This window comes from Henckelia pumila, chromosome 1, assembly GCF_033568475.1.
Source record: "Henckelia pumila isolate YLH828 chromosome 1, ASM3356847v2, whole genome shotgun sequence".
Classification (NCBI taxonomy): domain Eukaryota; kingdom Viridiplantae; phylum Streptophyta; class Magnoliopsida; order Lamiales; family Gesneriaceae; genus Henckelia; species Henckelia pumila.
In genome coordinates this window covers 25,691,422-25,715,958 of record NC_133120.1, presented here as the reverse complement: position 1 = coordinate 25,715,958, position 24,537 = coordinate 25,691,422, and positions in this window count along the sequence as shown.

The window sequence follows — 24,537 nt, the reverse complement described above, 5'->3', positions numbered from 1 at the left end:
ACATCTTGAAGATCAAATTAGTGACATCGCATGTGCTACTAAGAAACCATTTCTTAAATCACATCAAGTACTCTGGCCAGAGATTCGTCACACTAATATCTCCTCAGATCGCATAGGATATCCACACTCGCAAGTATGTGGTGAATCCTTGACAACAATGCATCGACTCCTATATGTGTTGTAACTGTACCCAATCCCGACACCTGATGACCCCCATAGAGTCGGTAAACGAGTCAAAGCACAGTACTAGCATATAGAGTCTCCATGATGTTTCAAGTAGTAAGGACTAATGGTGTACAACCAAAACCGCGGACTTTATCCACTCGATAAGTGATAACCACTTGGAAAGTCCGGATAGGGTAGTTCGATTATTCATCCTATGAATATCCATTTGCATGCTTCGAACATCTCCATGTTCCCTACCAATGAAACGTGGTACTCCGCATCGCAAATGCTAGTCTCAAACTCGAGCGATCCTTATCCTTATTATCGGACGGCTCAATTGACTAGGAACAGTTTAGAATATACATTGACTATAAGATGTATTTCATGATAGACATCCCCAAGTTCTACCACATCTTACATACACTATAGTATATTCAAGGTCTTTATCAAAACAACAATAGTATATCACAATATAACAATATGAAGAAAGATAAAGTCATTGCCATTAATAAAAGTGTAAATTATATTAAACAAAAGATCGTTTGTACAAAGAGTCATCAAAGCCCATAGCCACAAGTTGGCTCACTGGGCACCCACTCTTTCAAACACGTCTTGCCCTGTGGGTGGTAAGGGAAGCCAATATTTCTCTCGACTCGTCCAAACCCATAAATTTGGTAAGGAAAGCTAAGACGTCTCCTAACTCATCCAAACACATGAATATTTTGGTAAGGGAAGTTAAGACATCTCTTAACTCGTCCAAACACGTGATAAATGTAGTCAAAATCATCTCACTTCGTTCATAAAATATTCTCTTTCGTACTAGATTATGGAACTTAGCATGCATATGTAAATATATCGCATTTGTAAACATTTAATCTATAATCATGCAAAAGACTCACACATGGATGACCGGGATGGTGATTTAGGAGACAAACCTAAGGATGAAAATTTAACCCATAAATTTGCACTTAAGACAAATTCAAGAGGTTTGCCCGTAAAATTTGTAACTTGCTCGATTCTTATTCAAAAAGGGTTCTGCTTGAAACCACAACTCCATGAAACTTAGGAATAAACCAGGAAAACATCCTAGGATTTTATTTCCTAAGAAATCATTCTATGAAAAACCAAATTCCGGGCAGCAAGCCTCTTTGCTCCAAAATTCTGCACCTAATCAATCAAAAATCTAGAACTCAACCAAAACTTAACCGACTTACTTTACGCTTGAAACAACATATTCCTAACATCCTAGACCATTTCCAAACCCGATTCCTTAACCAAAACAAGAGTATAAACCCTGCTTTGAACCGGCTTCCGGACAGCCCACTCACTCTCAAAAATTCTGCTCATGCCTCAATTTCAAACTCAACCAACACACCTAGGTAATTGTATACAACTCCAGAAACTTTCCTAGCATCAAAACCAACATTTAAGCTCACCCAAAACCCCCCTTTAAAACTCAACACAACCAGCCCATCTCAGCCACACGAACCAACCAAAACCGAGCCCTCTATCTCTAGGCCATTCGAATTTCCACTAAACCAACTCCCATTCCAACTTCACAAATCCTAACTCTACCATGTGAACTACATATCACCCATGGTAGTTCCTCAATAACCATCCAAATCAACACAATTAAAACACCACATTTTTCGAACCCATGCTACAAAAAGTTTCTGAAAATTTCGGCATTCGCAAGGCATAAAAAATCTGGAATTTCGAAAGTAGCATGGAATCCAAACATTGCATTTCAAGTTCATACATATATCATAACCCATCAAATAATACGATTTCACAAGAAAAATGCATTAAAATCTCGGCTGGAAATGGGAAAGGGGAACTAGAGTAGGGCACTAACACATATATTCATATATATATCAAAAATTTCCAATGAAATTCAAGCCACATAATGTCTAATCTACAATGGGCAAGGAAGAAACCATATCCTTGCCTAGATAAGTAAAAAAAAATCGGTTGGAACAAATGATGGCAGCGGCCGAAATAAGCTGGGAACGAGCTGAAAATCGAGCTTAAATGGAGAGGAAACAACTCGATCAGGTGTCCAAGAAGTTGCTTCTCCAGAGAGGAAAGAAATGGGAGGAGCTGCGGCATCGGCTAGGCTTGAAGAAGAAAGGAAATGGGAAAGCCGATGGAATTTGGGGAAGAAGAGTGCGTGTGTGTGTGGCATGAGTTTGTGTGAGAAATGAGGGTGTAAAGTGTTGGAGGCTAGGGTTTAATTAAGTCCAAGTGTGATAAGTATAGGTGTAAGCATAAAAATGTGATTGTGAAGTTTAGGAAAAAAGTGCTAAACCAAACTAATAATTAAGACTACAAATTAAGTCGCACTAAATAAAAATGCAAGACTAAAAATTCTAACTAAAAATATTAAATTTTATTTTACTAGTCCGGGATTTAAAATACTAATTTTTGCAAAAGTTAAAAATAAAAAATTCTAATGCGTGGGAAAAAATATAATATTTATCCAATTAATACAAAAAGTTAAAATAATTAAAAAAAATCATAAATATTAAATACTGATTTAGGCATGAAACTTAAATTAAGAAATTCTAGGCGTCACAATTGATATGGCACCTTTCGAGGCATTGTATGGTCGACGATGTCGTACTCCATTATTCTGGGATGAGATAGGAGAACGACAAGTCGAGGGTCCTGAGTTGGTGCAGCAGATTGTAGACAAGGTAGATTTGATCAAGAGGAGGATTAAAGCTACTCAAGATCGGCAAGCCAGTTATGCGAATATTCACCATAGGCCATTGCAGTTCGAGCCTGATGAATATGTTTTTCTACGGGTATCACCTTTCAGGAAGGTGATGAGATTTGGTGTGAAAGGCAAGTTGTCACCTCGTTATATTGGGCCTTTCCAGGTACTGGAAAATATCGTTGATGTTGCTTATCGCTTGGTTTTACCGCCATATCTTTCCAGTATACATGATGTTTTTCATGTGTCGTTACTTCGACAGTACATAGCTGATGAATCTCATATTATCCAGCCTACTAATGTTCAGCTAGAGCCAGATCTATCGTATATTGAACGACCACTCTATATCCTAGATAGGAAAGAGAAAGTTGTTCGGAACAAGACTATACCACTTGTGATGGTACAGTGGCAGCGCCGAGGCGTTGAAGAGGCAACTTGGGAAATTGAGAGCCGTATGCGAGCAAAATATCTTGAGTTGTTTGCTTTGTACTTTTGATTACCATGTAAAGATGTCGTTACAGTTGATGTAATAAAACATGGTTTGATGTTTCATATTGTTATCTTGATTTGTCTTTAGATTTTATTTCGCGGAAGAAATGTCTAAAGGTGGGAAGAATGTAGTAACCCAGATTTCATTTTAAGATAATAATATGTTAAAAAGAATAAGGGTTAGTAATTAACCAATTCCGGGGTTTAATCGGACATCAAAATTAAGAATTGGCTTCCAAAGTTCTGGACAGTTCGGATGGTCCGAAGAGGACTTCGGACAATCCCGAACTTAGCAAGCCGGGGGCTCCAAAGAAGGGCATGTTGACTTTGGAATTCAGCCATGGATTTTGACAAAGTGTCGGATTTAGAACACTTCGGGCGGCCCGAAGTGGCAATCAGACGGTCCGAACTCGACGTGTCTTGCATGCAGGAAGTGAGCTGGATCGGACGATCCTAACATGAGTTCGGAGGCTCTGAACTTGACCGGAAATTTTCCTATAAATAGGGCTCATTCGGATTCATTTTTAATTACGAATTCCGTGTTTTCTTCTTCAGTTATATAGTGTGAGATATACATTTGAGGGCCCTATCGGTTATAATATAAGTTCTGGAATAACCAAGGCGTGGTTATAGTCATCCGGGACTAGCGACTCCAAAGGGCTTACTACGAACGAAGGTATGGTCCGGGAATCAATTTAAGTTTTGGGAGTACTTATTAGCTTAGTTAAGGCTTATAGAACTTGTGTAGTAATACGGTGAACTTTTGAATATAGGCTTGGAACTTAGGATCCTACTAAGACTTGAACTAGCCTAGAGGTACGTACACATTGACTGGGATTTCCACCGAGTATATATGTGTATATGTTGCATTTATTTGGCATTATTATGTGGCATGATGTATTTTTTACCGCTTTCTATATTCATATATCATGTGCACATACATGTTGATCCTATACCTTTTTATACCTGATTATAGAGCCGCTCAACTCTATACTCGATAGTCTGTCACTGAGAGTACCATGACGGTGGGGACATGTATTTTTGACTACTCTGGTGTACTAGACGAGTGTGGTTGCACCTAGAGGTTGATCCGTGCGGTGGCAGCACTCATGTGGCGCCGGTACTAAGCATGACTTTTCAGATGACCTTTTACCAGTCATCACGTTGCATGCATCATATATATGTTTACTCATGTTTATGTACTGGGCGTTAGCGCTCACATCCTAGTTGTTATCTTGGACACCCTATTTCACGGGGCAGGTCGCAGGATGGACGGAGCCGGTAGTCCGAGGCAGGAATAGAGAGCCGGATCTTTACAGGGGATTTTATACAACAGGATTGGTTTAGCTGTATAAATGTTTTAGACAGTTTTATTTTGAGATTTTCGATATGGTTGTATCACTATAGTATTAAGTCTGGATATATTTACTAAGATGATATGTAAATTATGGATTATGTTTCCGCACGTTTTACTCTGTTAAGCATTCTTGCTTTATTAAGTTTAATGCATGCTATTAGTTGTCAGTTAGTAGGTGATTAAATGCAGGGTCACTAAAAGGATGACGTAACGTCACGATCAGATGGCTGAGTTATATGTTAGCAACGTTGTGAGACTGCATGGTGTGCCGAAGTCGATCTTTTCAGACCAAGACCCTAATTCACTTCTCACTTTTGGCACAGTCTTCAAGAGGCACTTGGTACTCGATTGCATCTGAGTACAACATATCATCCGTAGACCGATGGACAGTCAGAGCAGACTATCCAGACTTTAGAGGATATGCTTCGACAGTAGTGCTAGAATTTGGCACTAGTTGGCAGGATTCTTTGCCTCTTGTCGAGTTTTCTTACAACAACAGTTATCAAGAGAGTATTGGTATGACACCTTTTGAGGATTTGTACGGTAAGAAGTGCCGATCTCCTTTGTTTTGGGACGATGTGTCCGAGTCACCTGTTTTGGGACCGGATATGATTCGATATATAGCAGAGCAAGTGAAGATCATTCAGTCGAGAATGAAGTCAGCTCAGGATAGATATGCAATGTATGCAAATATCAAACGTAGATCTCTGAGTTTCGATCAGGGAGACCGAGTTTTCTTGAAGATTTCTCCTTTCAAAGGCACTGTTAGATTTTAAAAGAAAGGGAAGTTATATCCGAGATTCATCAGACCATACGTGATTCTCGAGAAGTTAGACGATCTTTCCTACAGACTTGCACTTCCTCCATCTTTATCTGGTATTCACGAATTTTTTCACGTCTCTATGTTACGGAAATATCATTCAGATCCTTCTCATATTCTTCAGCCTGACGAGGCCGAGCTTGACGAGACTCTAAACTACTTTGAACGACCGATTCAGATCCTTGATCGAAAGGAGAAGCAGCTCAGAACCAAGTCGATTCCTTCGGTGAAAGTTCAGTGGAGTTGTCACGGAGTCAAGGAAGCAACTTGGGAGACAGAACCTGTCATGATACAATGGTTTCCAAAGTTATTCGGATGACGTGAGTTCTTCTTTCTGTCTTTTGTCCTTTATTCTATCTTATGTGATTGATTCTTATTGATTTCGAGGACGAAATCTCTTCTTAGAGGGGAGAATTGTAACGCCTTAAATTTATCTTAATTGAGTTTATTTGAGATAATCAGATATTTCAGAATTCAAGAGCTGATTTGATTATGATCAGGGTCTATTTTGCAATTTTCGGAATTTTCAAGGATAACATGCAAATTTGAGATTTTATATAATATCTAGGCTTGTTTGACTTGTCTTCACCACTCTACCTTCCCTTCCATCGCCTTTCCTCCATTTTTGAGCTCCAAACGACATCTTCAAGCTTTGTGATTTCATTTTCCGGTCGATCCGTCTGTTAGAATTTTAATCCGAAGGTAGATTAGCAATCCCGGCAGCGAGTGCTTCATTCTATAGTAAGTATTTCTCTGATCAGTTATACTTCTATTTTAGTATGTTGTTAGAATCAATTTAGTTTCGATTATTCTCAGTCGGTTTTGAAATAGAGCATCGTTCGGATTTGTTATGATTTTCGAAAGTATAATTCAAAAAAATGGATTTTGAGATATGTTGGATTAAATTTGTTATGGATGTTTTAGCTTTGGTTTGAGTTTACAGCTGTCTGTGTTTCCGGTTCGATCAGATTATAGCCGTTATGTCGCCGGTTTGAGTTTTGGGATTTTGAACCGTTTGAGTTGTTGAACTTTTGGCTTTTGAGTTTGTTCATCATTGTGATCTTCTTTTGCCTCCGTACAGATTCGTTTGAAGTTTGTTGAGCCAATAGTTAGCAGAAGTCGAACGTTGAAGAGATTAGACGAAGAGCGGTAAAGAGTTTACCTTGAGCGTTCGTTGTTTTTGGTTGTATATATTTTTATATAACCTATTATTGTTACTTATCCAGATTTGGAGCTATTTGAGTCGAAAGGTACAAGCAGTCATCGTTTAAGCAGGATAGAACACTCGAGACATATAGTTCTTGAGATTCCCTTAAATCACATATTTGCATCAATACTTGTTCTAGAATGGGGAACTTGTATTTTGTTGTTTGAACTTTTGTTATATGGCTTAATGCTTTACGTTTTCTTATGCATTCATCTTGAGCCTAAATATTTGATTTCAGCGGGCAGAACACCCCTTTTTGTTTAGACGTTTTGGGGGCTATATTGCGAGTGTCCTGGGTTGTATAAGTTCACCTAGTGTCAGCATACTTATTATAGTCACACCAAAATCTAGGGGATAAAGATACGTGACACCACCTAGATCGGGAATGTTAGTGAGTTGTTACGTGATCTCATCCTCGAGATCACAAAAACTTGCAGCAATTCCTTGATTATCAGTGTTGATATCCAGGTTTTAAAGACATGCATATCCTTGGTATTAACATTGTATATGTTGTCTTTATATCATGTTATTGATATATTACTTGATATTGCATGTTATGTTGTTTTTACTGGGAATATCATTCTCACCGGAGTTATCCGGTCGTTGCTTTGTTTTTTATGTGTACTTGGAAACATGTGGGGCAGGATCGAGTCAGAGGAGGCTTGGTTAGCTTCGAGATCAAGGAATAGAAGTGAGACTCGGTTGAAAAGTCGAACAACATGTCAATCTAGTTATATGTTGGAACATGTTTAGAACTCGAACTTCTTAATATCTGTTGTATCGTTTATGCGAGTATTGAGGTTTGTATACTGTTGTTGCATGTATTTTGTACCTCTTTATGTATTGATTGGATTTATTGAAGTTGAGTTTGGGTTGAGATATTTTTGGTTTTTGTTCAGAGCTGCCATCGCTCGATTGGTAGAGTTTGACCGATCGAGTGAGGGAGCTGTAGCCTATGTTCTGTTTTTGCAAAATCTTGCCCGCTCGATCGGTTGAGTTTTACTAATCGAGCGGAGCTGGTCTTGAGGCGGGTAGCAGAGTTTTAAACCATGCTCGCTCGATCGGTTGAATTTTACCGATCGAGCGAGGCCCTCTTCTTCAATTTTTTTTTTAATTTATTGCTTTTAATCTTTGATATTATATTCTTAGTAAATGTTTAACCCAAGATTAGATTATTAGAACCGAGGTCTCACAGTGGCCAATACCCGTGAAGACTTGATGGTTGTCCAAGTGGGTTATCGAGATAAGCTACCTCAATCTTAAATTGTTGCACAGTCTTAGCGATGGATATAATCAGGAGCGTGTCCAGAGATAGTGGAGATCTTTGGGATTCATTAGATATAAGTTTTGGACTTGATTAGCCATGGTGTTCATTTTGAATGAACGAGGTAAGGTAGGATAAGTCCAAGGATAGCGTTAAGTACCGTATGTTGTTTTCAGAGGTTGAGCGTAGAATTTTTCCAAGGGATGTGAATGATCTAGGTTGATAGATCATGAGAATTTCTTGGTTTTAGTTCGCCTCAATATTTCGGTTCCAGTGTACAAGGTAGCTGTCAGTAGTAAGGCTTATTGTTGGGATCTCGGGTGCTACTCTCATCTTAAGGGGCAATTAATAAATAAGCATCATTAAGAAGACAATAATAATCCAATCTTAATAAAAGTAACTAGAACATTTGTCGACGCAAAACTATACATTTGGCGACGCAAAATCACGTCGCAAAGAGAACCAAATTTTTTTTATAGGTTGCCTCGCGCGCGTGCGAGATAGGAACTCGCCCGCGTGCAATCCACCTCGCTCGGGTGGAAAACGCACTCGCTTGAGCATGGTTAAATATTCTAGCAGCAACATAATTTGCTTGTTCTATTGCTGTCACATGCCATTTTTCTATGTAGCACATAGCTAATTATTTCAGGCACACTTTATGAAGTGTCTAAACAAACATATGTATTCATACATTAATAAATTAATACATATGTATTCAAATCTGAAAAATGATACAATCTATCCTATAAGCTTCTCAACATGTTTCTATATTCTTGACATGCATTTAAACTTCAATCTACATATCTGTAATACATGAATTCTCAAGTATAAATCAATACTCGACAACAACATATACAAAGGTGCTTGTTCTAACATGTTTACCACATTATAGACTACATGTCATCTGCTTAAAACCCGAGTCACCACATCTAATCTTTCAATCTCGTGCTATCCAAGCCATGTATGACTTGATCATACCCCAACCTGATGCAATGCACACATACAAACAAAGCAAGAGCCGGATAACTCCGGTGAGAATAAATCTCAGTATGAATGACATGCATATACATCATATAAGCATAATAAATCTATATGCTATAATAGTCTTAAATCTCAAACATGTAAGAACATGTCAATCATAGAAGCATAATCGAATCTTCATTCATATAACATAACTATTCATTTACAGCAATATCAAATCAATTATATAAATACATTCATATCTTGAATGACATATAATAACATGCTAGCATTTATAAACACATATTCTAAACCATAGAAATTTCTAGGTTAATGCATAAATGCAATGCATGTTTCAAGGAATAGGCTATCAAATCTGATACCAATAAGCTTAGTTCTTGGGATTTCGGGGAAATAAAATCTTAAACCGACTACCAACTTACTCAATCGAGGTGGCGTTAAATATCTCAAATCCCTTGACTTTGGTGAAACTATAGTAAGTCTTATAACTCTGGAAGTAAATCTACATTCTGTGCCACTCAACTACAGCCCTCCAAATGTCATATGCACTCTAGGACAATTAGCCCTCTGTGCTGTTCAAGGTAGGGTTCAAGATGAATGCAACATAATCTGTATGCATTACTACTGTAAAACATCTTGAACACTCAAATCACTTAATAAAGCCAAGCAATAACAAACATCAATTCATATGAACGCATATAAACAATTAAGTATGTGATTTTAGGAAAACTCGAAAACCACCATGTTCTCGAGTTTTTCTACCTGGCGAAGATAATGTCGAATCATACCTTTGATCTGGATTCAAACATCTTGAATCGTTGCAAAGTCTTGCAAATGCTGATCAATAGAACATTCCAAATCTGTCATCAAATGATGTTCTTATCAATCGGTGCTACTTGAAGGTGTTCTTGATTCAACTTCAACTGTAGTAACCGGCATTTCTAATTAGTGATTAATGAGTAATTAATCACGTGATCATGTCTAGATTAAGTAAAACATGATTAAGTAAGTTCATGTTGGGATAACGGACTTCAGAAATGGATTCAGAGCGCTCGAATTAGTTGAATTGGTTCAGCAGGATCGGACGGTCCGAAGAGGAGTTCAGACGATCCGAAGTGGATCGGAAGCTCCGTGCCAGGATCGAAGGCTCCGATCGAGATCGGACGCTCCGTTGGCAAGATCGGAAGCTCTGATCTAGACCAGGGCACACGTCATCGCTTACGTCAGCAAGGTGACGTCATGGCTGACGTAATATTGAGCGATCGGACGCTTCGAAGGTGCGATCGGAGGTTCCGATCGTGATTGGACGTTCCGAACTGGGTTCGAAGGTTCCGAACGTCGCCTATAAATATAGGGTTCGAGATGCTCATTTCTCACACCAATTTCCTCTCTTCTCTCTCGATTCCTAAGCCTTCTAACTCGGATCTAGGGAGATCTAGGCGTCCTACGGGGAATCCGGATGTGGCTTAGTGATCTAGACGTCGTCACGGAGCTACGGCCTAATTTTGAGGATATCATCAGCAAATGGCTAACGACGGACGCAGGTATAGCTTTGGCATCCTAAAAATATTTAGGACTATGCAATAGCTTAGTTAAGGCTTTTAGAGCTTTATTATTGATGCATGGATATTTGCATTGTAGTAGCAGTAGACTGGACTAGTAGGATTGGAGTCTAGGTCAGTGGAGCTAGGTTTGACCAGCAGTGTTAGAGGTACGTAAGTACTGACCGAGATAGTCGGCATGATATATTTGCTTATATGTTGCATGAGTATGTGCTATATGTTTTAGCATGTTTTACCGTCTTAGCACATACATGATTTTACGTGTGACTGCATCCGGAGAGATGTGAGTCATTGACAATCTCCATAAGGAACAATGATCTTATTTTGGACTCGAGTCAGGTATGACAGTTTCCATATGAGACTTGTATCCTGTTTTGGATTCGGGTCAGGATGGGGTTGGCTCAGCCCTGATATGGAATATACGAGTACCCCGCGGAGTAGATCTCTAGCCGGTACTGTATATTTCCGGCTCCATGAGCAAGTGTTTTCACTTGAGTTTTAAAGCATCTGTGTGCGCATATATGTATTTATATCATTGCTTCGTATTGAGCGTTCTAGCTCACGCCCCTATGTTTGGGTATTGTGTACCTTGTGGCGGGGCAGGTTTGAGGCTAGACGGTTCAGGCGGCTCCCAGCAGGATTGAGCTTTGGAGAGTCCAAGGTTGTAGATGGTAGGGATTTATTTACCCTGAACCTTCGATTTTGTTGTATAACAGTATTTATACACTTGTGACAGCATCGGTTGTATTCTGCCGATTGGATTTGTTGTATTTTAATTATCCGCACTTTACGCTTATAGCTTTTATTGCGTGCGCTTTTCTATAACTCTGATTAGATAGTGGATCCGGGTTGGGTCACTACATTTTTGGTATCAGAGCGACGCATTGCACTAGGAATATCGTAAAGCGGATTAAGTAATTATTTGTTCTTATGTAACAAATGGCAGATTACGACGAGAGTCACGGTAGCATAGACGGCGGTCATTGGGGCGATCCGGACAATCGTAGAAGTAGGGGACAGCCCGAGGAGCGCAGGCGAGTGAGCATGCTTAGGTTTAAGGAAGTTAGCCTGAAGCCTTTGACGGGTAGTGAGACAGCTGAAGAGGCGGAGGATTGGATGGAGAGGCTGGAGCAGTGCTTCCAGGAGTTCCGTTGCACGGGTGAGGATAGGATGGAGATTCTTGCCTTTATGCTTGAGGGCAGAGCGAGGAAGTGGTGGAGATCTACTTCTGCACCGTTCATAGCAGCTAGAGGTGCAGCTACTTGGGTTGAGTTCCGTACTGCCTATCAGAGATTTTATTTTCCTCCAGCTCTTCGTCAGGCGAAAGCCAGCGAGTTGTTGAGTTTGCGACAGGGGACGATGACGATCGAGGAGTACCAGAAGAAGTTCTTTGATCTGCTACCCTTTTGTCCTCATATTTCTGATTGTTCTATGGAGAAGTTTGATCATTTCCTTCAGGGTCTGAACCCTGACATTCATCGTATTGTTGCTGTGGGCGGCGATGGGACTTACGAGGATTTGGTGGACCGTTGTCGCCAGGCCGAGGATAGTATTCGGAGGAACAGGGGAATTTACTCTTCTCCAAGGCCAACGAGCTCTAGTCCTTTGGGTCCGAGAGGAAAGTCCTTCAAGAAGCCAGGAGGCACTTCTTCTTCTTCCTCTGGATCTGGTGGAGTGCATTGTTTTGGTGGACAGAGACCGAACTGGTGTATTCAGTGTCAACGCAGACATCCGGCAGGGCAGTGTGGTCGATCGGCCACTGCATGTTTCCAGTGTGGCCAGGAGGGTCACATGAAGAGAGATTGTCCTATGTTGATTGGGGCAGCGAGTGGTTCCGGAGGTTCTCAGGCATCTGTTCAGCCACCTCAGTACCAGCAGCCACCTTTCCAGTAGCAGTATTTGCAGCAGCGCCAGCATCCGCAGCAGTCTCAGAGACAGCCTACTCAGACTCCTTCTCGGGGTCATTCTTCTTTGAGGCCACGTACCTAGGGTCAGGTCTTTGCGCTTAACCAAGAGCAGGCAGAGGCTGACAGCAATCGGATGATTGCAGGTATCTGTAGTTTATGTGGTTTTCCTGCATATGTTTTAATTGATACCGGTGCATCGCATTCTTTTGTCTCAGCACGTTTCGCTAAGAAGTATAAGTTGCCATATATTCCTCTAGACATGTTATTAGTGGTTTCTACTCCTATGGGTAGCGAGGTTTTAGCCAAGCGTCTAGTTGTGGGTTGTGTTTTGGATTTTGAGGGACATCAGCTTAGTGCTAACCTAATGATTCTAGCGATGGAGGATTTCGATTGCATCATTGGGATTGATCTATTGACTACCTACCGAGCGATATTGGATTTCTATAAGAGGTTTGTTCAGTTTCGTCCAGAGGATGACGAGTCATGGTATTTCTATGATGAGGGAGCGCGACCCCCGATGCCAGTGGTTTCAGCTCTGAAGGCCCGGCGTGATTTAGAGTCTGGCGGGGAAGGCTACCTCATCTACGCCATTGACGCATCCTTAGGAGATCCAGATATCCAAGAGATACCAGTGGTTCGTGACTTTCTAGATGTGTTTCCAGAGGAGATTCCAGGTTTTCCACCAGTTAGGGAGATTGAGTTTGGCATTGAGTTAGTGCCAGGGACTACACCGATTTCCAGGACTCCTTACCGATTGGCACTGTCAGAAATGAAAGAGCTGCAGAAGCAATTGCAAGATCTTCTTGATAAGGGTTATATTCGACCTATTGTTTTGCCATGGGGAGCCCCAGTACTGTTTGTCAAGAAGAAGGATGGTTCGATGCGGTTTTGTATTGACTACCGCCAATTGAATCAAGCGACAGTGAAGAATAAGTATCCTCTTCCGCGGATAGATGATCTATTTGATCAGTTGCAGGGTACTTCTATCTATTCGAAGATTGATCTTTGGTCTGGGTATCATCAGTTGCGAGTTCGACAAGAGGATGTTCCTAAGACAACATTTTGTATGCGGTATGGACACTATGAGTTTCTAGTGATGCCGTTTGGTTTGACGAATGCTCCAGCTGTTTTTATGGATCTGATGAACACAGTTTTCCGCGACTTTCTGGATAAGTTCGTGGTGGTGTTAATCGATGACATTTTGGTGTATTCTCGCAACATGGATGAGCATGCCTACCATCTCTATACTGCACTTTAGGTCTTGAGGGAGAGACAGTTGTATGCGAAGCTGAGTAAGTGTGACTTCTGGATTGACCGAGTTGTGTTCCTTGGTCATGTCATTTCTCAGGAGGGCGTATCTGTTGATCCTAGCAAGACAGAAGCTATTTTGAATTGGTCACGACCGACTACAGCTTCTGAGATTCGTAGTTTCCTTGGTTTAGCAGAATACTATCGTCGTTTTGTGGAGAATTTCTCTCAGATAGCTAAGCCTTTAACTCAGTTGACGAAGAAAGACGTTTCTTTCGTTTGGTCTGATGCTTGTGAAGATAGTTTTTGTGAGTTGAGACGTCGTCTGACGACAACTCCAGTTCTTGCTTTACCGTCTGGATCAGGTGGTTTTGTAGTCTTCACTAATGCTTCTCTCCAGGGTTTGGGGTGTGTGTTGACTCAGAATGGCCACGTGATCGCTTATGACTCCAGACAGTTGAAGATTCACGAGGAGAACTATCCCGTACATGATTTAGAGCTTGCAGCCATTGTCTTTGCTCTTAAGATATGGCGTCACTATTTGTACTGAGAACAATTTGAGATCTTCACCGATCATAAGAGTTTGAAGTATCTGTTCACTCAGGCTGAGTTGAACATGAGGCAGCGTCGTTGGATGGATCTGTTGAAGGATTACGATTGTGAGATCAGGTACCATCCAGGTTCTTCAAATCCCGTTGTTGATGCGCTTAGTCGCAAAGTTTATGTGAGTTCCCTTCGTACCAGTTCGGTTTCGAAGGCAGTGGAGGAGTGTTGTTCTTTGGGATTCATGTTCCGTCATAAGAAAGAACAACAAGGGATTCATGTCTCTTCTGTGCTTGCAGAGCCAGCGCTATACAGACAAATCCGGGAAGCTCAGAATTATGATCTGAAGACTCAGAAGTTGGCCCGGCTGGCTGAAGGTGATAATACTTCTGGTTTTCATCTGCAAGGAGAAGGTTTGTTGTGTCTTTCTGGTCGAGTTGTGGTACCCGAGGATTCTACTTTGAGGGATGAGATCTTATCGCAAACTCACCATAGTCGATTCTCTGTATATCCAGGCAGCATGAAGATGTACAAGGATCTTTGCACTCGATTTTGGTGGAAAGGGATGAAGCGCAGCGTTTATCAGTTCGTATCCCGATGCCTTGTGTGCCAACAGGTCAAGGCAGAGTTTAGACGACCCAGAGGGTTACTTCACAGCTTAGAGATTCCTGAATGGAAGTGGGAGCATGTGACGATGGACTTTGTAACCCACTTGCCTATGTCTTCCAGGAATTGTGATGCTATTTGGGTTGTCGTGGATTGATTGTAGAAGTCAGCGCATTTTCTTCCCTATAACCACGATTACACCTTTGATAGGATGACACAATTGTATGTGCGGGAGATTGTGCGATTGCATGGGATTCCGTTGAGCATTGTCAGCGATAGAGATCTGAGGTTCACCTCGAGATTTTGGGGTAGTTTCTAGCGAGCCCTTGTCTTATCATCCAGAGACGGACGGACAGTCGGAGCGTACTATTCGCACTCTAGAGGATATGCTTCGCGCGGCGGTGATGGATTTTGGTCCAGCATGGCATGATCATTTACCATTGGTGGAGTTCGCCTACAACAATAGTTACCATCGTAGCATTGGCATGGCACCATTTGAGGCTCTTTATGGACGCCGTTGTCGTACACCTTTGTTTTGGGACGAAGTTGGCGAGCGTCAGGTTGAGGGTCCTCAGATGATTCAGCAGATGATTGATGCAGTAGAGTTGATCCGACGCAGGATTAAGGTAGCCCAGGATCGACAGGTTAGCTACGCGAACACTCACCGCAGGCCACTTCATTTTGAGGTAGGGGAATACGTATTCTTGCGTGTGTCACCTTTCCGGAAGGTGATGAGGTTTGGTCGCAAGGGTAAGCTGACACCTAGATTTATTGGTCCTTTCGAGATTCTCGAGAAGGTTGGGGATGTGGCTTATCGTCTGGCCTTGCCACCCGATCTTTCGGAGATCCACGATGTGTTCCACATGTCCTTGTTGAGGCAGTATATGGCGGACGAGTCGCATATTTTGCATCCGACAGAGGTAAAGGTAGATCGGGATCTGTCGTATGTGGAGAAACCCCTGCGGATTCTTGACAGGAAGGACAAGGTACTTCGTAACAAGCGCATACCATTGGTTATGGTACAGTGGCAGCGCAAAGGTACAGAGGAAGCTACTTGAGAGTTGGAGAGTCGGATGTTAGCCGAGCACCCCGAGTTATTTTGAGATTTTGTACTTCCTTATATCGAGTTATACTTGTTCAGTTGTAATAAAGAACATTTGGTTGGCTATTTATGTTTTCCTCTAAGACTTAAATTTCGAGGACTAAATTTCTTAAGTGGGGGAGAATGTAGTAACCCGCATTTCTAATTAGTGATTAATGAGTAATTAATCACGTGATCATGTCTAGATTAAGTAAAACATGATTAAGTTAGTTCCTGTTGGGATAACGGACTTCCGAAATGGATTCAGAGCACTTGAATTAGTTGAATTGGTTCAGCAGGATCGAACGGTCCGAAGAGGAGTTCGGACGATCCGAAGTGGATCGGAAGCTCTGTGCCAGGATCGGAGGCTCCGATCGAGATCGGACGCTCCGTCGGCAAGATCGGAAGCTCCGATCTAGACCAGGGCACATGTCATCGCTTACGTCAGCAAGGTGATGTCATGGCTGACGTAATATTGAGCGATCGGATGCTCCAAAGGTGCGATCGGAGGTTCTGATCGTGATCGGACGTTCCGAACTGGGTTCGGAGGTTCCGAACGTCGCCTATAAATATAGGGTTCGAGATTCTCATTTCTCACACCAATTTCCTCTCTTCTCTCTCGATTCCTATGCCTTTTAACTCAGATCTAGGGAGATCTAGGCGTCTTACGGGGAATCCGGAAATGGCTTAGTGATCTAGACGTCGTCACAGAGCTACGGCCTAATTTTGAGGCTATCGTCAACAAAGGGCTAACGACGAACGCAGGTATAGCTTTTGCATCCTAAAAATATTTAGGAGTATTCAATAGCTTAGTTAAGGCTTTTAGAGCTTTATTATTGATGCATGGATATTTGCATTTTAGTAGCAGTAGACTGGACTAGTAGGCTTGGAGTCTAGGTCAGTGGAGCTAGGTTTGACCAGCAGTGTTAGAGGTACGTAAGTACTGACCGAGATAGCCGGCATGATATATTTGCTTATATGTTGCATGAGTAATTGCTATATGTTTTTATCATGTTTTAGCATGTTTTACCGTCTTAGCACATACATGATTTTACGTGTGACTGCATCCGGAGAGATGTGAGTCATTGACAGTCTCCATAGTGAACAATGATCTTATTTTGGACTTGAGTCAGGTATGACAGTTTCCATATGAGACTTGTATCCTGTTTTGGATTCGGGTCAGGATGGGGTTGGCTCAGCCATGATATGGAATATACGAGTACCCCGCGGAGTAGATCTCTAGCATGTACTGTATATTCCCGGCGCCATGAGCAAGTGTTTTCACTTGAGTTTTAAAGCATCTGTGTGCGCATATATGTATTTATATCATTGCTTCGTATTGAGCGTTCTAGCTCACGCCCCTGTGTTTGGGTATTGTGTACCTTGTGGCGGGGCAGGTTTGAGGCTGGACGGTTCAGGCGGTTCCCAGCAGGATTGAGCTTTGGAGAGTCCAAGGTTGTAGAGGGTAGGGATTTATTTACCCTGAACCTTCGATTTGGTTGTATAACAATATTTATACACTTGTGACAGCGTCGGTTGTATTCTGCCGATTGGATTTGTTGTATTTTAATTATCCGCACTTTACGCTTAAAGCTTTTATTGCGTGCGCTTTTCTATAACTCTGATTAGATAGTGGATCCGGGTTGGGTCACTATATCAACACTTCAAGTCATTTGAACTTGACTTGTTGATTTGAATTCTATAATCTTGATTCAATCTCGTTATAACCTATTCAAGTCTGAAATAAAGTATGTAACAATATCATATCAATTCCCACACTCATTTCAATTCATCAAGGCTTAAAGAACTTCAAATGTTGATCAAATGATCAACATTCCAATTGACGACGCCGTGATTCAAAACCGACAATTCCAACAACTTAATCATCATCTAAACATTGATATATAACTCATATCATTCCTATTTCATTGCTGGAAATTCAAAATCAACAGCATGTATTTCTAGGAATTCATCAAATATCAACCAACGGCGTAACGGTTTGAAATCGAAAATCCCAAAGGCTTTTACATCTTCTTAACAAGCATTTAAACTCAATATCATCACAAATTCAGCAGCTTGCACACGTGACCAGCAGCTCACATTTTCAGAAAATATTTGATAATTCAATAACATGTTCAAACGATGATCTTTTCTCGATCCGTCTTTGATATGCTATCGTCGTATATTCTAGAACATGTTTATACAATCAAATCTTAATTCTAACAACATCATAAAATTCAAACATGGTAGAACTTCATAAAACTTACGTCAAAACGTAGCACTCAAAGCCGTGATCGCAATTATATGTTCAATCGAAAATTCTACCGGGCAGATCAATTTTTATCGGAGCTTGAAAGGTTGAAAATGGACTTGGAACCCTTATACTCCTTCTCTCGGTTTTCTTGGCTGAGTGGGCTGAGATTCTGATGCATTCTATCCACTTTACATGTTTTTATGGCCAAGTTGCAAGGAAATTGCATTTTGGCCCCTGAAGTTTGGCCTAATTGCAAATCAGTCCCCGGACAAGCGATTTAATTTAATTTTAATCTTAAATAATTTAAGAATAGTATAATTTAATTTTAAACTCTAAATATTCTCAAATTAAATATTTTTGGATTAAAATTAAATCATTTCGGATCTTATCGCATTTTAGTCCTTGAATTTCTCAATATTTGCAAATTGGCCCTTGCTCGGATTTCATCCTCAAAGTCAATCCTTGATATTTATAATCTTGTAATTTACATCGTAAATTCCATAAATATCAATTCAAATTTTTTTAATATTTTAATTTAAGAATTCCGGATATTAAAATCTTAAAATCCGAAAAATCCTCAAATTAAATATTTTTGACCCGAAATTTAAATCTCTAATTCGGACATTTCTCAAATTCATATTTTCTAATATTCATAATTTAAATCTTAAATCCCATAATTAATAACTTAATATTTTCGGGCCTTACACGCGAGATGGTGTCAATAGACTACTAATAGCTATTGTCTGGCTATCGAGTATAAGTGTGTTGGAACCAGAGCGATTTGATAATTCCAGTGTTTGGAATAGTTCACTTGTGGCAGCTGAGTCAAGTTTATTGATCGAGCCACGCAGCTAGTCTGATTTGAGTTTCACTGTTGATCTAAGTGTGAGCCACAGTAGAATCGACGAGGTCGATGAGTTGAGCCAATCTGTAATGATCAGGGTGCAACAATTAAGAAATATTTGGGAAGGTATTTTGGACGCGTAGTGCTTAAGGGGATTTGTACTTGGTACAATCTCAGAGTAGTTGGTGATTTGGGTAATTTAGTAGTCTCTAGGGTTGCCGGAGATTAATAATTCGGGATTTCTGTAATTGGGGACGATTGCAATTGGACTTGTATGGTCAAGTTAGGTGATAACTTGACAGTAGAGACAAGCAAGAGAGTTGGTAGTTTCCCTGGATAGTGTCTTTTGCTAGGAAGAAACTGATATCGATTCCAGCAATTGCTTAGTGATAGCAATCGTATACTCGAGTGAGTAATGGATGAGATCAAGTTTTTCTTCATGTGAGAGTTGTCCAATAACAACGATATCAAGGGTGTCAACATAATATTTTGACAGAGTGTTCTTGTGTTGAACCGTTATGTTGAATCCGACGAGTGTTGAAAAAGATAATGGACATTAGCAAGGGAACATCAGTTGTCTGATCGTGATATGTGACGTTAGCTAGGATCTAGTTCTCAAGATCTAGCATGTTATGTCACTAGTCTTCCATCATGAGATGCGTGTTGCTGTTGAGATAGTCGATGATCGACTTAGTAGCCAACGAGGTTTGCCTTTGGAATCGAAGACTTCGCAAGATCGGGACGGATCGAATTCCTTTTTTCCAGTCAGTGAGTTACATCCGTGCGGACTGTTTGTCAAGGATATTGCGTTTTGGAAATGGACATTGGTCGGTGTGTGACAGGTAGCTAGTGATGATGGTGCCATCAGAGACTCCGAGGTGAGTTATACTAGGTGCAATTACTGTCGAGTTTCGAGACAAAATAAGAAGCGTTTCTATATGTTTGTGCACTGCGGAATGTCCCAATCGAGCATATTGGTGGGAACTTGCCTTAGTCTTGATGTGTGTATAGTGATTGCGAGTATGTATAACTATCAGGAGAATGTCCATCGATTGAATTCATGGGTGAATAACCTATGGTCAAGATGATGTAGATCATCAGAGGTGTGATGACTTCCATTGCAGTGTATGCGTGGCTTCGCAGGCCAATGGTTAAGAGATGACTTAGCGTCATTGTTGGCGAGCGATGATAGTTTTCATCAGGGCACAATGTTGAGTTATACTGAGAAACATGAACTGTGATTCGCACTAGACATGGTGGGCTGAATTCCCAGTATTGCTTGGGAAGCTTGTTTGCTTCGGTGGAGCATGGGAAAGATGACCAGTCTGGAAATCGTGTTAAGTTGTTACGTTGGAGTATAGCTTTGTGTCAATAGAGTTCTCTTAAGGAGAAAATCGTGATGCTGTGTCAAGCGCAGTGTTGGGATTGGTGTTTCCTGACTATAGGTGTTATGCACCGAGAGCTTTTGGAACCATTAGATGGTTAGATTCAGTTAGGGATTTGACTAATGTTGTAAGCCAGTCAGGTTGGGACTTGTTCTTCGTCAGTTCAAGATTTTCCTTGGGGACGATGATCTCGATCAAGCGGGTGTTTGTATCCTTCGTGATCAATGAGATTGTGGTTAGGACGAAAGACGTATCAGTGTTGTGATACATTAGTTCCAAGAAGTCTGACTGTCATCAAGTGGCGCAGTAGTTTCAATTGGGAGAATGCTAATGTGGTTCTGCATTAATGGAGCTTATAGGAATTTAGACAAGAGTCTGAGTGTGTCGAAAGCTATTCGACCAGACGCGCAAGTAACGATCTTTAATATGTTCTCGGGACGTCCCTAGATCTCAAGGATGAAATATTTTAAGGGGAGAGAATGTAGTGACACGTATCCACAAGTAACAATTAATGAGTAATTAATCGAGTTATCATTTTTAGATTTAGTAAAACATAATTAAGGGATTTTCAAAAGGATCTAAGGAGTTTAAGAATGGGTCCAGAACACTATAAAATGGCCGGGAAGGTTCTGAGTCTTAGACAAGATCGAAGGCTCCAAACCAGGGATCAGATGGTCCAAAGTGTGTGGGTTCGGAGGCCTCGAACCAGTTCGGATGGCAGGAGTTCGGACGATACGAAGAGGGATCTGACGGTTCGATCTCCCTCAGATAAGATAAGATAAAGAAATTATTTGATTGGCTGGAAGTAGAGTTCAGATGATCCAAAGTGCTGGATCGGACGGTCCGAACTAAGGCCCCGCCAGGTGTCCGGGAGGGTGATGTCATGAGTGATGTAATATTCACGTTCGAACGATCCGAAGTCCCGATCGGACTATCCGAAGTGCCTTCTGTGACACTTGTCATGCAGAGTTCGGATGGTCCGAAGGCAGGATCAGACGATCCGAACCCTCGTTTATAAAATGAGGCCGAGAGGCTCATTTCACAATCGCACCATTTTACTCTCCCTCACCCATATGACTCTATTTTAGGGCTTTGGGTACTTTTATTTTATATTTGGAGTAGGGAATATAACTTAGTCTAGTCAGATAGTGTCTGACCTAGTTGTAGATTAGTGCTCGTGCAGCGGAGCCGTGCTCGAGGCTGTGGAGCTGCAGCAGGGCTGTACCCCTAGTTTCGGGATAGTTGCCATCAATGGGCTGACGACGGATGCAGGTATAACTATGGTCTCCTTAAATTATTTAGGATTATGCAATAGCTTAGTTAAGGCTTTTAGAGCTTATTGATTGATGCATGGATATTTGCATTGTAGAGTTAATGATACGCTTGGAACCTAGAGTGGAACTGCTAGGGACTGCCTGTAGTAAGATACGTATGTACTGACTGAGATGACCAGCATGATATATATTATATATGTTTCATGAGTATGTGCTACTTGTTTTATATGTTTTATTGCTTTATCACATGCATGTTTTTACGGTATACTACATCTAGTATGATGTGAGTCACTGATAGTTTCCATAGGGAGCTTGCAATTCATCATGGACTCGAGGCGGGCATTGCCAATTTCCATATGAACCAAGTGTCTTGTTTTGGATTCGAGTCAGGATTGGGGAGACTCAGCCCCTGGTTTTGCTATCACTAGGAGCGACCACGACGGTGGAGTAGACGCTATAGTCAGTAGGAGAATATGGGAGCGGCACCACGGATTAGCTGTAGTGACCCTTACTCAGATCACCTACTAAACAGAACTTAGGCATGCAATTAACTTAATAAAACAGATATCAGAATAAAACTGCGGAAACCATAAACATTATACAATCACAAGTAAAGGAATCTGTAATTTATCCAATAATATACAACCAAATCGATTAGTTGTATAAACCCAAACAACAGTAATAAAACCTAAGCGAAACTCCAGCCGGCCAACCACTGACTAGCCCCTCCTGGATCCACCCTCCTCGTCCAATCGCAAACCTGCCCCATGGAATAGGGTGTCCAGAAAATACAGAGTACGAGACGTGAGCATAAAACGCTCAGTGCGAGAGTATGAGTATACATGCATGCAAAGTGAACTCCCTATAGACTCGAGGTCAAGGATCAGATAACAGAGACAGACCGGGCCCTGGTATGTAGCACGCTGTGCCGTCGCTTCAGGAGGTGGCTCCCATACCGAGATAACCGTGGATACGCCAGACCCAAATCGATGGAAGTCCATCCACTAACAGGATAGGGTACAACCCTACTAACAGACATCTCGAAAGAGATACAGCAAGATGCAAATGAATGCAGCATAATATCATGGCATATAAATCATGCAGTCACATAATACATGCATACTCAGTCAGGATATCTCGAACAGTACTTTCGTACCTCAAAACAGTGCAAGCTCTACCAACTCTAGGTCCACGCCTATAGTCTGCTCTACACTGCCAAATGATACTACTATCATTAAAGTGCTCTAAAAGCCTTAGCTAAGCTATTGCATATTCCTAAATATTTATAGGAAACAAAAGCTATACCTTCGTCCGTCGTTAGCCCTTTGATGTCGATGCCTCCAGAACTTGGGCACAACTCCGCTACGACTACCGAATGCCTCGCCGACCTCCGGACCAAGCCTAGGAAGACTAGAACAGCTCCAAAAGGACTAGAAAGGAAAGGAGAACTCGGAATTGGCAATTGAAAGTAAAGCCTCGGCCTTCTATTTATAGACAACGATCGGAACTTCCGATCCCTGATCGGAACGTCCGAACCTCGATCGGAACGTCCGATCCTGCCATCGGAGCTTCCGAAGATCCTGATCTGCCACCTGTCAAAATATCACTTGTTGACTCTGGATAGGGGTGATCGGAGCTTCCGGTCCTGATCGGAGCTTTCGATCGTGCCACACGTCATGCCTGACGTAATACCGATCGGAGCTTCCGATCCTGTTCGGAGCATCCGATCGTGCCTTCGGAGCTTCCAATCCGTCCGATACCCAATTAAATTAATTAGCATTAATCCTTTAATTACTCAATTAGGGTACGGGCTACTACATTCTCCCCCACTTAAGATATTTCGTCCTCGAAATCAAATCTTAAGTACCGAATGCAAATACTGAAATCAGAAACATTCTTTATTCAAATCAAACGTTTACAGAGTTTGCAACTGAATACAACTTAAAGAATGAAATCAAAACGACTCAGGATGGTCTTTACGCATCCTGTCCTCAAGCTCCCAAGTAGCTTCCTCAGTGTCTCGGCGCTGCCACTGAACTAAAATCAAAGGAATGACTTTGTTCCGTAAAACCTTATCCTTATAATCCAGGATACGAAGAGGTTTCTCCACATAAGTCAAATCCTTGTCTACCTGAACCTCAGACCGCTGCAGAATATGAGATTCATCCGCCACATACCGTCGCAACAGAGATACGTGGAACACGTCGTGAATACTGGATAGATGCGGTGGCAAAGCTAGTCGATAAGCCAAATCGCCAATGCTCTCCAAGATCTCAAATGGACCGATAAATCTAGGAGACAACTTGCCCTTAAGGCCAAATCTGAGAATCTTGCGGAAAGGTGACACTCTCATAAACACTTTCTCCCCGACCTCGAACTGCAAAGGCCTACGCTTGATATTAGCATAGCTGGCCTGACGATCCTGTGCAGTCTTAATCCGTTTCTTGATTTGATCAACAATATCTATCGCCTGCTGAATAAATTCTGGTCCCTCAGCCTGTCTCTCCCCCACTTCTTCCCAGAAGAGTGGAGTACGACAACGTCGCCCATACAACGCCTCAAAAGGTGCCATCCCAATACTAGTGTGATAGTTGTTGTTGTAAGCGAACTCGATCAACGGCAAATGATCCTGCCAGGCTGAACCAAATTCCATGACGCACGCTCTAAGCATATCCTCTAACGTACGGATAGTGCGCTCTGACTGACCATCAGTCTCCGGATGATAGGCTGTACTCAAACTGAGAGTAGTACTCATCGCACGCTGAACACTCCCCCAGAATCTAGAAGTAAACCTAGGGTCCCGATCACTGACAATGCTCACAGGCACTCCATGA